The sequence below is a fragment of the Periplaneta americana genome, chromosome 17, assembly GCF_040183065.1.
Source record: "Periplaneta americana isolate PAMFEO1 chromosome 17, P.americana_PAMFEO1_priV1, whole genome shotgun sequence".
Lineage (NCBI taxonomy): Eukaryota > Metazoa > Arthropoda > Insecta > Blattodea > Blattidae > Periplaneta > Periplaneta americana.
The window spans coordinates 84,684,934-84,701,670 of record NC_091133.1 but is presented as its reverse complement, the minus strand read 5'-3'; the positions used below and the strand labels follow the sequence as shown (position 1 = coordinate 84,701,670).

Here is a 16,737-nt window from a genome sequence, read left to right as displayed (position 1 = left end):
CTTCAGAAAGCATTTTTGTCAAACGCTACATACAGGGTATATAGCTGCATGCAGTCTAACCTGATATATTTAAACTAAATACAGCAGTATTTAACATTTTTTATGCAAATAAAACGCGAAAAATAAATGTAAATATAATAATAATAATAATAATAATAATAATAATAATAATAATACTTACTTACTGGCTTTTAAGGAACCCGGAGGTTCATTGCCGCCCTCACATAAGCCCGCCATTGGTCACTTTCCTGAGTAAGATTAATCCATTCTCTATTATTATATCCCTCCTCCCTCAAATCCATTTTAATATTATCCTCCCATCTACGTCTCGGCCTTCCCAAAGGTCTTTTTCCCTCCGGCCTCCCAACTACCACTCTATATGCATTTCTGGATTCGCCCATACGTGCTACATGCCCTGCCCATCTCAAACGTCTGGATTTAATGTTCCTAATTATGTCAGGTGAAGAATACAATGCGTGCAGTTCTGTGTTGTGTAACTTTCTCCATTCTCCTCTAACTTCATCCCTCTTAGCCCCAAATATTTTCCTAAGCACCTTATTCTCAAACACCGTTAACCTATGTTCCTCTCTCAAAGTGAGAGTCCAAGTTTCACAACCATAAAGAACAACCGGTAATATAACTGTTTTATAAATTCTAACTTTCAGATTTTTCGACAGCAGACTGGATGATAAAAGCTTCTCAACCGAATAATAAGAGGCATTTCCCATATTTATTCTGTGTTTGATTTCCTTCTGAGTATCATTTATATTTGTTACTGTTGCTCCCAGGTATTTGAACTTCTCCGCCTCTTCAAAAGATAAATTTCCAATTTTTATATTTCCATTTCATACAATATTGTGGTCACGAGACATAATCATATACTGTGTCTTTTCGGGATTTATTTCCAAACCTATCTCTTTACTTGCTTCCAGTAAAATTCCCGTGTTTTCCCTAATCGTTTGTGGATTTTCTCCTAACATATTCACGTCATCCGCATAGACAAGTAGCTGATGTAACCCGTTCAATTCCAAACCCTCTCTGTTATCCTGGACTTTCCTAATGGCATAATCTAGAGCAAAGTTAAAAAGTAAAGGTGATAGTGCATCTCCTTGTTTTAGCCCACAGTGAATTGGAAACGCATCTGACAGAAACTGACATAATAATAATAATAATAATAATAATAATAATAATAATAATAATAATAATAATAATAATAATAATTTGAATTACAGAGTATGTATTTTTTTTAAATAACAGGGCATGCAGTGAATGCCTAGCATGCTCTGAATATTCGCCACTGATTAACACCTTAATAGGAGATATTTGTAACGGAATATGCTGCCATCTTCCTATCATTCCGAGTCTATACGAAGACTAACTTCAAGCGAACTAGAGCGACTCTGGAGGTGCACGTTTATTTATTTATTTTGCACTTTTGTACACAGCGCTCAGCTCGGTTCCCATCTGGGAATACGCGCATGAGACATGCTTCCACTGATGACGTTAACTCCGCCATTATCTGTCAGTAATAGGTTTGTTCGTACAGCAGTTTCAAACAGGTTTGAACAATCACGAGCATGGATTTTACTGTTCGTACAGCGAAAACTTCAAACTCTGACTATTTCTGACTAATAATCACGCGTTCTTACAGCATGTCAAACTGTCACAAATCGATTCCTGACAGTAAGAATTGATTTGCGAATCGACTGCAAACCAATCTCTAATCATAGTTTACGCATGCGCATTAAGATAGTTTTGCCATTGTTGTCTTCATGTTATTTACGATATAACTTATATGCCCTAAATACCTATATATATATAATTTGAAATGGTAATGAAAATTACGGAAAAACGGCTGAACGGATTTTAATAAATGACTCCTCATTTTGAAGCTTGGAACCTAAAGTTTTTGAGAAAAATAGTAGTTTTCAGTGAAATGTCAATTTTCCTATATCATTTCCCTATTTTCCAAAATCCATCTGTCGTCAGTTTTGAGAAATAATGACTTTTAGAATAAAACAAAACACACACTACAATAAACAATATTATACGAAGGTCATGACCTGCAGGATTGCTGACATATTTAGAGTTCAGATGGCGTATAAAATAATTTACAGGTCTGATTCTCTAGTCTGTAGTTTTCCGAGTATAGCTGTGTATTGGATATTAAGAACTACAAAACTTAAGAATGTTTAATGAGATTATTACCATTAAAAATGAAATATTATTATAGTTAACACAATTATGTGAGTATACCTATTTGCCACTAATTACACACATTAATGCTATATTGATGATATGAAAGTGAAACCTTTTGAGGTTTTATGAAGGCCTAAGTAGACGCAGAGAAAGAATATTTTAAATTTGATCTTCATTTCTATAATTTACTGAATAACAGTTAACTTATATATAATGTTACTGAAAACTATAAAACTCACGTAAGGTAACAATACTGTTATTAAAAATGAAATATTTTAATAGTTATTAGTCAAGTGATGTGTGTCTTTCTCATATATTTAATGGCAGTGTGATGTACATATTTATATGTGTGATTCTCTAATTTTCCTAGGTAGTAATGATTCATGTTTCCTATTTTAGCTGCGTCTTGAAACTAAATCAAAATTAATTTCATATTTCTTTGGTTTAATCGAATCTGAACTTTTCTTAACTCTCACCTATAATCCGCAATGGCCTGAAATAGCTACTGCATTACTCCCACATGAAAAATTCTCTGATCGTCCTAACATTGTTACTTGCGTTTTCGCATTGAAACTCAAGAACTGAAGATGGATAGGTTCAAGGAAAAGTATTTGGCATAAAAAGCATTCAGAGGGAGTATGTTTCACTATTATGGAAGCAAATAACTTCCAAAATGTCTGGTATTGTTCATTGGAAATAAATTTGAAAAATTTTAATTTGAACTTCTAATGAACTTAGTTTGCAGCATTTGCTGCACAAGCCCCTACTGTGGAGGACTAGTAACTGTGTCCGTGTGAGAGGGGTCTGCCGCAACCGCGGGGAAGAGGGTAGGTACTAAAGGTTCGGGATGGGGGTAGCCTTTCTATGACATTGACAGACAACTACCAGTTCTGAATATATATTGCGAGAGTGCAGTCAACTTGAGTTTACAGTATTCTTTACATTGTTCAATTCAGAACTTCCTTATACAGTAATTACAGTAAATCTGTGTAATTCAGTGTAGTGCGTATATCTAGTATAGGATTAGTATAGTGTAGTGTAGTGATAAAATAGTATAGGATGTGCATAGCTATAGTATAGGAATAATAGTGCGAGATTATAGAGCAGTGATATTAGCAAGAACGATAGTCTTAAACACTTTCGTTTAGTATGACTAATAGAAAGGCAAACACAACTATTCACAGTGAAGCAAGAGAAATAATAGCTAACATCATAGAGAAGTGCGATGAGGAAAGAGTGCAAAAACATTTGGGGATTCCCTTAAATAAATCAACTGAAAGAGCGGCCGAATACACTGGAGTAGGGTATAGTACAATAAAGAAGATTAGGAAGGAACATAAGATAAGAAAAGAAAACAGTCCGGATATACTTCTGAAATCGCCAGGAAAGAAGAGACGAATAATATCTCGTAATATACTGCTGTAGACGACTTCGACAAGTGTGTTATAAGAAATACAATACAAGACTTTTATATTCAAGAAAAGAGAGTGCCGACAATACCTAAACTTTTGACGGTAATTAAAGAAAAAATCAATTTTCCTTGGGGCAGAAAATCACTAAACAGAGTTGTGAAAAGCATGGGGTTTAGATGGAGGAAATGCCAGTCAAAACGAAAAATCTTGGTAGAAAGACCGGATATTATAGATTGCAGGGCAAACTATCTGCGTAAAATGAAGAAGTATCGAGAAGAAGGACGTGAAATTGTGTACGTAGACGAGACGTGGGTCGACAGCAATCTAACTCACCGAAGATGTTGGCAAAGTGATGACGTAATGGGAGTTCAGGACAATATGAATTCGGGGAACAGACTGATAATACTACATGCCGGGGGCGCAAGTGGTTTTCTTGCCGGTGCAGAACTAATATACAAAGCTGGCTCTACAACAGGAGACTACCATGGGCAAATGAATAGCGGCAATTTTCAAAAGTGGGTAGTTAATCAACTTATGCCAAATCTTCAGCCAAATTCTGTTGTCGTTTTAGACAATGCACCATACCATTGTATTCAGGTTGATAAAGCGCCATCACCCTATGCCCTCAAAGGGGACATGATAGAGTGGCTGAGAAAGAAAGGAGTCGAGTGCAATGAGACAATGCGTAAGAACGACCTTTATAAACTGATTCTTCCACTGAAACCAAAGGAGAAGACGTATAGAACAGATAACATGTTGTCAGGTAGTGGACATGTTGTGATACGTCTTCCTCCATATATGTGTGATCTAAATGCCATCGAACTCGCATGGTCGAAAATCAAGAGAATTGTAAGGGACACGAATGTTACCGGAGATTTGTCTTTAACAAAGCTGCGCGAAACTACGAAGAACGCAATACAGGAGGTAACACGACAAGATTGGGCAGGTTTCTGCCACCACGTCGCCAATTTAGAAGCAGAATACTGGGAAAAGAACGGAGTAGTTCCAGATGTAATTGACCAAATATCAATCAACTTGAACACTGATAGTGATAGTGAAGCCGGGGGCAGCGATAGTGAAAATGACAGTTCATCTTCTGAAGAATCCGAGTGAAACGCAACTCCGTCTGCAACCCACTGCAAGCCTAGGCGAACACAAGGTAAGAGGAAATGTTTCTTGCACGTATAATAGTACGTTTACCAATAAGCTCAACTCCCCCCTCCCTCTTCGCTTCCCTCAGAAAACCTTTTCCTCACCAACAAGACCGCGGACACAGTTACCAGTCCTGTACAGTAGTATATATATATATATATATATATATATATATATATATATATATATATATAATTTGAACTGGTAATAGAAATTACGGGAAAATAGCTGAACGGATTGTAAAGTTTGTGAAGCGTGAGTTTTTCTACATAATTTTCCTATTTTCCAAAATCCATCTTTCGTCAGTTTTGAGAACTAATTGCATTTCAGAATAAAACAAAACACACAATACAGTAAACAATAGGCTGTTACAGTTAGGCCATGACCTGCAAGATTGCTGACATAAATTTAGAGTTCAAATTTAATTGGTTATTAAAAACTTCAAGACTCACTAAAAATAATTTACAGGTCTGATTTTGCGGTGTGTAATTTTTTGAGTACAGCTGTGTATTGGATATTAAAATCTACAAAACTTGAGGTGGTTTGATGATATTATTACCATTAGAAATGAAGTATTATTATAGTTAATGCCATGATGTGACTATTTTTAATTAATTATACATATTAATGTTATATTGATGATATGAAAGTGAAATATTTTGAGGTTATACAAGTAGATGTAGAGAATATCTTAAAGTAGACCTTCATTTCTATAATTTACTGAATGGCGGCTATTATATATAAAAGATAATAATATGTTATTAAAAATCAAATATTTTTATAGTTATTAATCAAGTGGGGTTGGATATTTTTCATATACTTAATGGCGGTGTGGTGCAGATATTTATATGCGTCATTCTCTTCAGTATTGGCTCGAGAGAGCGCAAAAATTACAGTTCCTAAGGAAAGACCAAGAGGTATTACTTACTGATAAAATAAGAGGCCTACAAAATTTTGTAGTCTCCCTATCACTTCAGTAAGAGCTCTTAGCAGGATAAAATGATTTTACCCTCTACATTTCATGCTTTACATGCAGCAGCTATACCAAGATGCTACGTCTATTGTTCGAAACCTTAGCAAACTTGACTTTTTTAAACTTTCACCTACAATCCACAATGACCTGAAATAGCTATTGTTTTACTCCCACATGAAAAACCCACTGATCGCCCTGACATTGTTACTTGAGTTTTCGCGTTGAAACTCAAAAACTGAAGGTAGATAGGTTCAAGAAAAAGTATTTGGCATTAAAAAACATTCAGAGTGTCTGTTTCATTATTATGGAAGCAAATAACTTTCAAAACGTCCGTGTATTCTTCATTGAAAATAAATCTGAAAAATATTTATTTGAACGTCTAATGAAGTTAGTTTGCATCATTTGCTTCACAAGCCACTTGTTAGTATAGAAGCATCCAGGTACACAGAGAGGAAAATTTCTCACCAAATTAACGTAGCAAGTGGGGATCAGCCGTGCATAAGGATATATCATGGTGTTTCGGTAAAGGGAGATAAATCATAAAAATGAGTTCTGAGTTAAATGAAAATTAAACACCGGACCTTTATTTCAAATAATTTTCTACACAAATAAAACACATCAAATGCTCATATATTTTCACTTCAACACATAATTTTCATAAAGTTGCCGGTACTGACAACACTGATGGACTGGCTGCCATTTTCCTTCCATTTAATTTATTGATGTGACCTCAGTGGATGAACTTGTATTGAAGTGCTTAGAATGTATTATTTTTTGCGAAATCCGTATGGATATTCTGCTAACATGGACGTTACAGAGGTTAGTTTCATTTTGAAATAGCCTACCTATTAGAGCCTAATGAATTCACTTTTCGAAAATTATTGTAGATCTCTAATAATGTTTACTTCTTTCTTTTAAAGAATGGTCGTACTCGATAGGGTTATGTGGGGCACATTTCAAAAGTTTCGAATATTCAAATGTTCAAAACTACTCCACAACATTTATTTAATAATATTGTGGAAAACATTTTATATTATTTTTATCATTGAATAGTTCTTGTCGGATGTCTTCATTATATTTATGGTCATAGAGAGTGTAGCCTGCTAGCGGTCTTAGTAATCTCATCTCAGCTGCTTCTATTCTTTTCAGTTGACTAGTTGACAATCCACAAGTATCGGAGCAACTGGTATGAGCATGTTCTACGGATGCCAAATGAAAACTAGCCAGGAGATTATTAAATTACAGACCCCTTGGATACCGAGATCGTGGACGCCCGAAGAAGCGATGGAGAGACTAGCTTTTCACCTGAGACGGAACAGGCCAAATGGCCTAAATCCTGATAGCTATTGATGATCATCATCATCATTGAATATCCGCGGAAAAGAACCCTAATTCACCAAGCAGTATGCTAGGATTTTAGTTTTTGTTATACGATATAGTACTTATCTATACTACTTATTTTTACACAGATAATGGTGAAATATGTATTTACAGTCTTTTAAATATAAAGTTTAGCAAGTCTATAAATTGTCTGTAGCAACAAGGTTTTTTAATCACTTCACATAGTGGTCCTGTATTCGGTGTTACAGTCCAGAAATGTGTCTTTATTTAAAATCTCTTTGCTTCAATAATAGGACAGTCAAATAGAAGGCGTTTCACACTGTGAAGGTTTTCGCGGCAAGAGCATGTAGAGTCGATGTCTGCTGGAATGTTGAATCTGTCGAAGTAAGTTCCAAATTTCCCATGTCCAAAAAGAAACTGCGTTGTTACGAAAGTAGGTTTGAAGTGATAGCTTTTGAGTCGGTCGGGGATTGTTGGGAAGTAGGTGTCTCTTGTTAGTAATCCGGTTGTGCTTGTCGTCCATCTATTATTCCAGTTTTGATTTGTCTGTTGTATTTGTTTCTTGATATATGATATTGGTTGTAATGTGTATGACGGAGTTTTGCTGCTGGAGCCCGCTGAATGAAAACATTATTGATGATATTTTTTTTGTTTTTTAGGGGGATAAAATTGTTCGGGCATACATAAAGAAAAGAACAAGCATGAATTACCTAATGAAGTTATTCAGGAATGCTGTCAATGGAGGTTAACTCTTATTAAGAGCTGCAGCTTCAAAGTATAACATGTCTCACACGTCTCAGGTGGAAAATATGGTTCTCGATACACGAGACAATGGGTGTTCAGCGAAGAGCAGGAGTCTAAATTAGTTGTATTATTAAATTATTACGATTAATTGTGGCATGACTTTCACAAATATATGTCAATTAACATATGATTATGCTCGTCATTTAGCTTGTAAGTATATCGAAGCATAGGACAATAATTGATTTACTTTAGGACTTTATGAAGGTACACGACAACTCTGAATGACAAAACTTGAGAACACCAGCCTGTCAAGAGCTATATCTACGATGTCAGGTTTATGTGGAACTGTACAAGATATAGTAGCCGTAGAAATAAATGCCACTGAGAATTTTTTTTTCTGAAGTAATAAGCAAAAGAAAACTAAAGAAAGAGGTAGTTGGACAATGCCAGGTTTATGTAGAGCAGGCCTGCACAAGGTTTGCGCTCTCCGAGCCGGCTCACAGCTCATGAGCGGAATGCAGATATTAGCTGCGCTCTGTATAAGGGTGGACTGAAGAAGGGGTGTATCTCCTACAAAATATATACAAAAGGAAGTACTAGTAAGAGTGTTCATGAAATGAAAAACTATCTTGGACTATTATTAATTAATAAAGAAATATTTATTTTACAGAAATAATAGAAATTCTATAGCTACTTAAATGTACAATATCATTTTGTTATATTTTTATTTATCAGTACATCAAAACGAGGTTTTATGCTGTTGGCAGCTGAAAGGAACAGTAGCCTACTGATCGTAATGAAACATCAGTTACAGATGTTCTATGTCTCCCTTTATTAAAGTTGATTATAGAAAACAGTTGCTCACAAATATAAATGTTGGGCCAAACATAGCAATCATTTTCACAGCCAGCCTGTGTAGTCGTGGACATTATTGTTAATGTTTAGTCTTGTAAAACTCAATCAGGCTAGTAGTATTATTCAAACGATCTTTAGGCCTTAGGTCACATTGAAGATCAATAAGTTCGAGGTGTAAATCGTTAAATGTTAAATGTTATGTTCCGTCTTTTAGATTCCTCCATACTGTACTGTAGCAGTAGATAAGCAACGTGAAACAGTTACTGAGAATAGGCCTACACACTGCACTCCACTAGATGACTGAGTGGTCGTTTTCCTCTCCTCTATGTTATTCTGACGTATCTTCCTCTCCGTTTCGGCGAGCGGTAAACACCGCTCTCCCGCTCCGAAGGAGCGCGCGCGCTCGTTGAGCGCTGTTTGTGCAGGCCTGATGTAGAGGTTTCGACAAACGTGGAACTTTGCATACCTTAAAACTGAAGACTGCAGTAAGACAGATAAAAGTGCTATTGTTATGAAATTCACATAACCGATGAATTCAGAAGGAATATGACAATGAAACACTTTGATGTGGACTTCGGTAGCTTTAAAGAAAAGAAAAACGTAACCATAGTAGTACTCTTACATTACTTTTTGAGAGTTAATTAGGTTTTCAATAGATGATTTGGACATTGTTCAAAAGTGTCCCATACCTGTTCAAAGGTACTTCATATATGGAACTGGTTTGAACATATTACAAGAGTTTTTTCTGACTTAATTTACGTTTCAGATATGTGTAATTTCTGCAAATATAAAATTCTTAAGTGTATTAAGCAATGTCTCATAATTCTGTGTCAAAACTTAAAAAATTTAATAATGGATGTGAATAATACACGTAAATAAGAAAACTGTTCAAATGTGCCCCCCCCCCCTCTCGCCTACACACGACTCTCAATAGCCTTGCTGGGCTGCAAGAAAACAGACCTATAAATAATGTATTCCTCCATTAGTTAGTGGACCTTTAAAGTTAGTGGACTGTCGGGTTGCAGAAGAGGAATTTAACGGGCCACTAGTAGACTATAATCAAATGTATTTTAGTACGGTTGTCTTCATATAGACTAACTGTCATTTTTCAAAAAGGTAAAAACTATATATAAGCGTGCGTATTCTAAAGTTTTACCGCATGAGTTATAATATTACTACTATTTTTTATAGCTCTAACATTTAATTCTCTGGATAAGTCATGTCAAGCCACTTTTATTTAATTTATAAAATATATATGGCATAGACGAAGTTAATATTTTTATTGTAGTTAATTTTTAAAAGAAAATCCACAGTTTGTGATTATGAACAGTAGGCTATGTTCTTGATACAGATTAACGCTACACTTCGGAATACCGCATAAGTAGGCCTAATTATGTACAATGACTGTGTCAATTAAAAATAACGCTGTAAGTACTTATGTAGCAAGATTGTGCAAATTAATAATAATAATAATAATAATAATAATAATAATAATAATAATAATAAGTTAATAATAATAATAATAATAATAATAATAATAATAATAAGAGAGAAGTTTTATATGATATTCTGATTGAATTTGGTATTCCCAAGAAACTAGTTCGATTAATTAAAATGTGTCTCAGTGAAACGTACAGCAGAGTTCGTATAGGTCAGTTTCTGTCAGATGCGTTTCCAATTCACTGTGGGCTAAAGCAAGGAGATGCACTAACACCTTTACTTTTTAACTTTGCTCTAGAGTATGCCATTAGGAAAGTCCAGGATAACAGAGAGAGTTTGGAATTGAACGGGTTACATCAGCTGCTCGTCTATGCGGATGACGTGAATATGTTAGGAGAAAATCCACAAACGATTAGGGAAAACACGGAAATTTTACTGGAAGCAAGTAAAGAGACAGGTTTGGAAGTAAATCCCGAAAAGACAAAGTATATGATTATGTCTCGTGACTAGAATATTGTACGAAATGGAAATATAAAAATTGGAAATTTATCTTTTGAAGAGGTGGAGAAGTTCAAATATCTTGGAGCAACAGTAACAAATATAAATGATACTCGGGAGGAAATTAAACACAGAATAAATATGGAAAATGCCTCTTATTATTCGGTTGAGAAGCTTTTATCATCCAGTCTGCTGTCAAAAAATTTGAAAGTTAAAATTGATAAAACAGTTATATTACCAGTTGTTCTTTATGGTTGTGAAACTTGGACTCTCACTTTGAGAGAGGAACATGGGTTAAGGGTGTTTGAGAATAATGTGCTTAGGAAAATATTTGGGGCCAGGAAGGATGAAGTTACAGGAGAATGGAGAAAGTTACACAACACACAACTGCACGCATTGTATTCTTCACCTGACATAATTAGGAACATTAAATCCAGACGTTTGGGATGGGCAGGGCATGTAGCACGTATGGGAGAATCCAGAAATGCATATAGAGTGTTAGTTGGGTGGCCGGAGGGAAAAAGACCTTTAGGGAGGCCGAGACGTAGATGGGAAGATAATATTAAAATGGATTTGAGGGAGGTGGGATATGATGATAGAGAATGGATTAATCTTGCTCAGGATAGGGACCAATGGCGGGCTTATGTGAGGGCGGCAATGAATAAAAGCCAGTAAGTAATAATAATAATAATAATAATAATAATAATAATAATAATAATAATAATAATAATAATGTAAGAGTTCTACGAATTTATCATAATATTTCCGTGTATACGCGTTTGCTTATTTTGGTGCTTATTTTTACCATTTTTCGTGCTTACTTGCTTATTTTACTGTTTGATTGTGCTTAGAAATTCGGGCTTTATTCATGAATATATGTGTAACTTATTTGCATTGAAATTCGTTTCCTGCTCGTCAGTTATTAGAAATAATATAAATGGATACAATTTAATATTTACTAATAAATTACACATAGGCTATGTCTGGGGCTGTAGCAAGTCCGAGTGCTTTATCGTTTGATACGGAGGATAGCGACGAATCAAACTGGAACAATGATAATGCTAACTGCGAATCCCCTCCCTGTATTGTTCCTGCGGGTTCTATACGCGCAGGATATGTAAGAACGCAACTGGGTGCAGCTGTTGTATGCGGTGAAACGACTGAGAAGATACAGGGAAGGGAGCCGTAATCAGTAGTCAATGAAAACGAAATAAACTCTCACAGGGATGTGTATTTAATGAAGTGCTTATGACTGGATATGCTCCCCGCGTCCTGCTGTTAACTGAACCTCGTTCGGCGTGAAGGTAAATATGGCTAAGTCGCCTTCCACCCCGGACAATCGATTCGTGCGGTGGTCTAATAGCAAGCTTAACTAATTAATTTGAACCGAGCCTCCCCGGCTGCGGTTTCCCGCGTGCTTAAGCTTCTGTGTGAACTACTCCTGCACATCTTATCGCATTCTGGGCCGTATGTTCACTTAAAGATGACGTTAAGTTCATTGCAAGAAATCAGTTTGCTGTGGTCGTCTACCACGATCCAGATATGACTGTTCCGCTACTTGTTAATACTTCATGTTGGTCCACAAGCCTCAATAGGTACAATCCTTGGAAGCAAGAAGAGATGATAATAAAAACAGAAAGAGACGAAAGAAGAGAGATAGATAGACAAACTAAAATAGACATGAGAGAGATAAAAGAAGTGATAGATGAGGAATAGGAAAGAAAAGGGACACAAAAAGGAAAGAGAGAGGAGGAGGATGAGGAAGCAGGAAAGAGAACGGAGAGAGAAGAAAAGGAGAAAGAAAAAGTGGCAAAGAGAGGAAAGAAGTGGAAAAAAGAAAAATTTGAGGAAAAAATGAAGGGGAACAGAGGAAAATCATACAAAAGAGGAATGAGAAGAAATAAAAAAGAAGAGGGGAAGATAAAAATTAAAGGGAAAGAGAAGGAAAAAGAGAGAAAGGGAAGAGAAGACGAGAAAAAAGAAGAAATAGGAGGAGAAAAGGACAAAAAGAGGGGGAGAAGAAAGAAGAGGCGAAGAAAAGAAAGAAGAGAGACATAAAAAACAAAATAAACACAGAAAAAAGAATACAAAAGAGAAGTAGAACAGCGAAGGTGAAAAAAAATAAAAAATAAGAGGGAAAGAACATGGATAGAGCAAAAGAAAAATAGGAAAAGAAAAAATGAAGAGGGAAAATAAAAAAGGAAAATAAAGAACAGGGAAGAAGAAAATAGACGAGAGAATGGGAAGGAAAAAGTGAGGAAGGGGAGACAGAAGAGGGAAAATATATGAATAAATAAGGGAAAAGAAAAAAGAAGTGAAAATGAAACGGGGATGATAAAATTAGAAGTGGAAAAATAGAAAGAAAGAAAACAGAAGAGAGAAAAAGTAAAGAGAAAAATGGGGAAGAGAAGAAAGAAAAATAAGAAGACAACAGAAAGAAGAGAAACAGAGGAAGAGAAGAAACAGAAAGAAGAGGAGGAAAAGAAAAAAGGAGGAAAAGAAAAAAGATAAGAAAGAGAAAAAAGTGAATAAAGGAAACAGAGGAGAACGAGAAAAATAAGGTAATATGTGAAAGAGAGAGAAAAAAGAGAAAACAGAAAAGGAAGAGACAAAGAGGAAAAGAGAAAAACAGGATATTAGGAAAAAGAGAAAATGAGCAAAAAAGGAGAGGGAAAGAGTAAAAAGAGGAAAGAAGAAAAAGTGAAGGTAAAAAGAAAGAGAAGAGTAAAAGGGTAAAGAGAAGAGGGAAAGAAAACAAGAGAAGAGGGAAAGGAAAAGAGGAAGGGGAAAGAAAAAATAGGAGAGGAAGAGGGAAAAGAGAAGAGGGAAAGGAAATACGAGGAGGAAAGGGAAAATACAAGGGGAAATAGGAAAAGAGAAGAGGGAAAGGAAATGAGGAGGAGGAAAGGGAAAATAGAAGAGGAAAAGGGAAAAGAGAAGGAGGAAAGGGAAAAGAGAAGAGGAAAAGGAAAAAGAGAAAGAGGAAAGGGAAAAGAGAAAGAGGAAAGGGAAAAGAGAAGAGGAAAAGGGAAAAGAGAAGGAGGAAAGGGAAAAGAGAAGGAGGAAAGGGAAACGAGAAGGAGGAAAGGGAAAAGAGAAGGAGGAAAGGGAAAAGAGAAGGAGGAAAGGAAAAAGAGAAGGAGGAAAGGGAAAAGAGAAGGAGGAAAGGGAAAAGAGAAGGAGGAAAGGGAAAAGAGAAGGAGGAAAGGGAAAAGAGAAGGAGGAAAGGAAAAAGAGAAGGAGGAAAGGAAAAAGAGAAGGAGGAAAGGAAAAAGAGAAGGAGGAAAGGGAAAAGAGAAGGAGGAAAGGGAAAAGAGAAGGAGGAAAGGGAAAAGAGAAGGAGGAAAGGGAAAAGAGAAGGAGGAAAGGGAAAAGAGAAGGAGGAAAGGGAAAAGAGAAGGTGGAAAGGGAAAAGAGAAGGAGGAAAGGGAAAAGAGAAGGAGGAAAAGGGAAAAGAGAAGAGGAAAAGAGAAAAGAGAAGAGGAAAAGGAAAACGAGAAGCGGGAAAGAGAAAGAAAGAGGAAGGAAGGAAAGGGAAGGGAAGAGATAAGAGGAAGAGGAAAAATATAGGAGATGAGGTAAAGTGAAAAGAGAACCAGTAATGGTGAAAGAGAACAGGGAATGGGAAAAGGAAGAGATAAAGTGGAAAAGAAGAGGATAAGGGAAAAAGGAGAGGAAAAGAGAAAGAAAAAGGGAAAAGGTGTGTAGTAGATATAGAAGGGGAAGTGATCAGAAAGAAAACAAAAAGAGGAAATGGATAGGAAAAGAGAAGGACGGGAAAAAAGGAAACCTGAAGAGGAAAGGAGAAAAGACTAGGGAAAAAGAAATGAAAGAAAGAGAAAATAAGGAACGATAATAAGCGGGGAAGATAAATGGAAAAGAGGAATAGAAACATGAAGAGGAAAATAGAAAACAATGGAATGAGGTGAAATGGAAGGAGGAAAAATAATAGAAAGAGGAAAAGTAGGGGGGGGGAATAAGAAAAAAGAATACAGAAAGAGAAAATCTAATGGAGTTAGAAAAAGAAAATCTAATGGAGTTAGAAAAAAAGGGGCGTTACAGAAAAAAATAGTGAAGATGAGACGAGGAAAACAGATGAATGAAAAGAGGAATGAGAAAAGGGAAGAGGGAAAGAGAGGAAAGATTACGAAAAGAAAGGGAAGTGAAAAAGAATCAGATAAAAGTGTACACAGAAAAAAGGAAAGAGAGAGAAAAGTCAGAATACAAAATGGGAATAGTGACAACATATGAGTAATGAAAAAATAAATGAAAAGAAAGAAGAAATTTGATGGAAATAAAAATCGAAAGAGAATAACATAAGAAAAGAGGGAGGTACAAGAATAGAAAGAAATTAAAGATATGAACAGAGAGCTAAAGAGAGAGATGAGTAGAAGAGAGAAAAGAGAGGAGAAGAAGCAGGGAGGAGTTAAGTAGGAACATTTGAGACAGAAGAGATAAAAATAAAAATATGAAGGGCAAAGCACAAAATAGAGGAAAGGGACAGAGAGAATTTATTTATTGTTCTTCTCTCTTGATCAATCGCAACGTGTATGGCTGATTCCGATCCATTTCAGACGGGACAAAGGATCATATTCCAGTGGTGATCTTATATCACTCCAATTACATCAGTCGACTAAATATCTATGGTTTAAATCACTAAATGGCTCAAAAAATTAATAACAAAAATAAGTATAATCTTTCAGCATTTATAAAACCGATTTCGCTCAGGTAGATCTAAAATCTAGCATACTGTAGGCACAATCTAGTATATACAGTCACGACGCTCAATACGTAGTAAATATGCATCCATAGATAGTTGCTAACCACTAGGATCGCTAATATCGCCTCATTACAGATAATGCGAAATAGTACCGGCACAGTCAATTGTTCCTAGCACCCTCACAACTCAAGTTTCGTGACTATGGGCCATTCCATATGAAATCGATCAGTAAAAAACTTCGCATTTTTTTTAATACTCTAATTTTTCCCTATTCATACAAGGTGCTGAGGAGAGTGCATTTGCAAAAATATACTATCGAAAGTCAAACGGTTTTCGTATTGTTGAGCGACAAATTTAGCGTATTTTATAAAAACAAGCCTCTTTCAGCGCTCAGAACTCTGGAACCATTTACTGCAGAACATTGAACGGGAGCTCATTTTGAAGCTGACATTTGGTAGGTTATGTTAAGATGTAATCCTTATTTTTATTGTATACAGAGAGACAGATAATCTAATTTTACTTACTTTTAGGCTTTTTGTCCATTTGTAAAAATGTAAAAAAATGTTGAGAAAAAAACATTGCATTATTAAGAGGGATTCGGCATTGTTTTCTTAGTAGCTCGGCAATAAGTTTCGAGGGTATTAAATAAATTATTTTCACACGCCTAGACTTGAACGACGCAGTACCGCATGCACTGGCCGAAAGATGAAGATAAGTGAACGTTGGGTGTCATTTTACTCCTGTGTTTATGAAAACTTGTGATAAAGCTAGCCCAGCTATGCGCTACTAGACGAAACATTATATGTTTGTCTCCTGGCCTTGGTTGTCTCGGCTAGCTCCTGCGTCACAGTCAGCTGGTTACTTCACGCGCGTACTATTTATTTTCTTTATTTGATATTTTCAATACTTTCTTATCAACGGTGCATCAGTAAAAAAAATGTGTGTTTATTTGTACTTTCAATGCGGAATCTAACCATATATTTTTAAAATATTTTTTCGTGGGCAGAGGTGTCTTAATGAAGAAAAATCTAAATTTCTCCATTTCCATAAAAAGTAAGAAAAACAGGTTACATGTCAATATAAACTCTAATTTCTCAGCATCAAAATAAACCATGATTTTGATCATTGGGTGAAAGGGTTTCGGAGCCACAATAGTGTAAAGTTGCTAATTTTATGAAAATACGATAAATTTAAATATTTTTAATTTAAACACTATGAAGTTCTGATGCCTCAAACTTTGCACAAAGCATTGTACCACAGTTGTCAACGCACAGAAAAAGTTTCATTGTATTTAAAAATTGCAAGGTCAATTTTCTCTATATTTCGGTCGATTTGAGATGGAATCGCCTGGACTGGACTGTGATGTAGGTTTATATCTGGGGAAAAGGGACACCGCAATAGAT

The 16,737-nt window shown here is 35.7% G+C and overlaps 1 protein-coding gene across 1 annotated transcript in view; it reads left to right on the top strand.

Annotated features, from left to right (window-relative positions):
* LOC138693459 (homeobox protein Nkx-2.4-like) overlaps positions 1–16,737 on the top strand; it is a 242,540-nt gene that overhangs the window by 167,222 nt on the left and 58,581 nt on the right. The gene's annotated exons all lie outside the window — the stretch shown is intronic.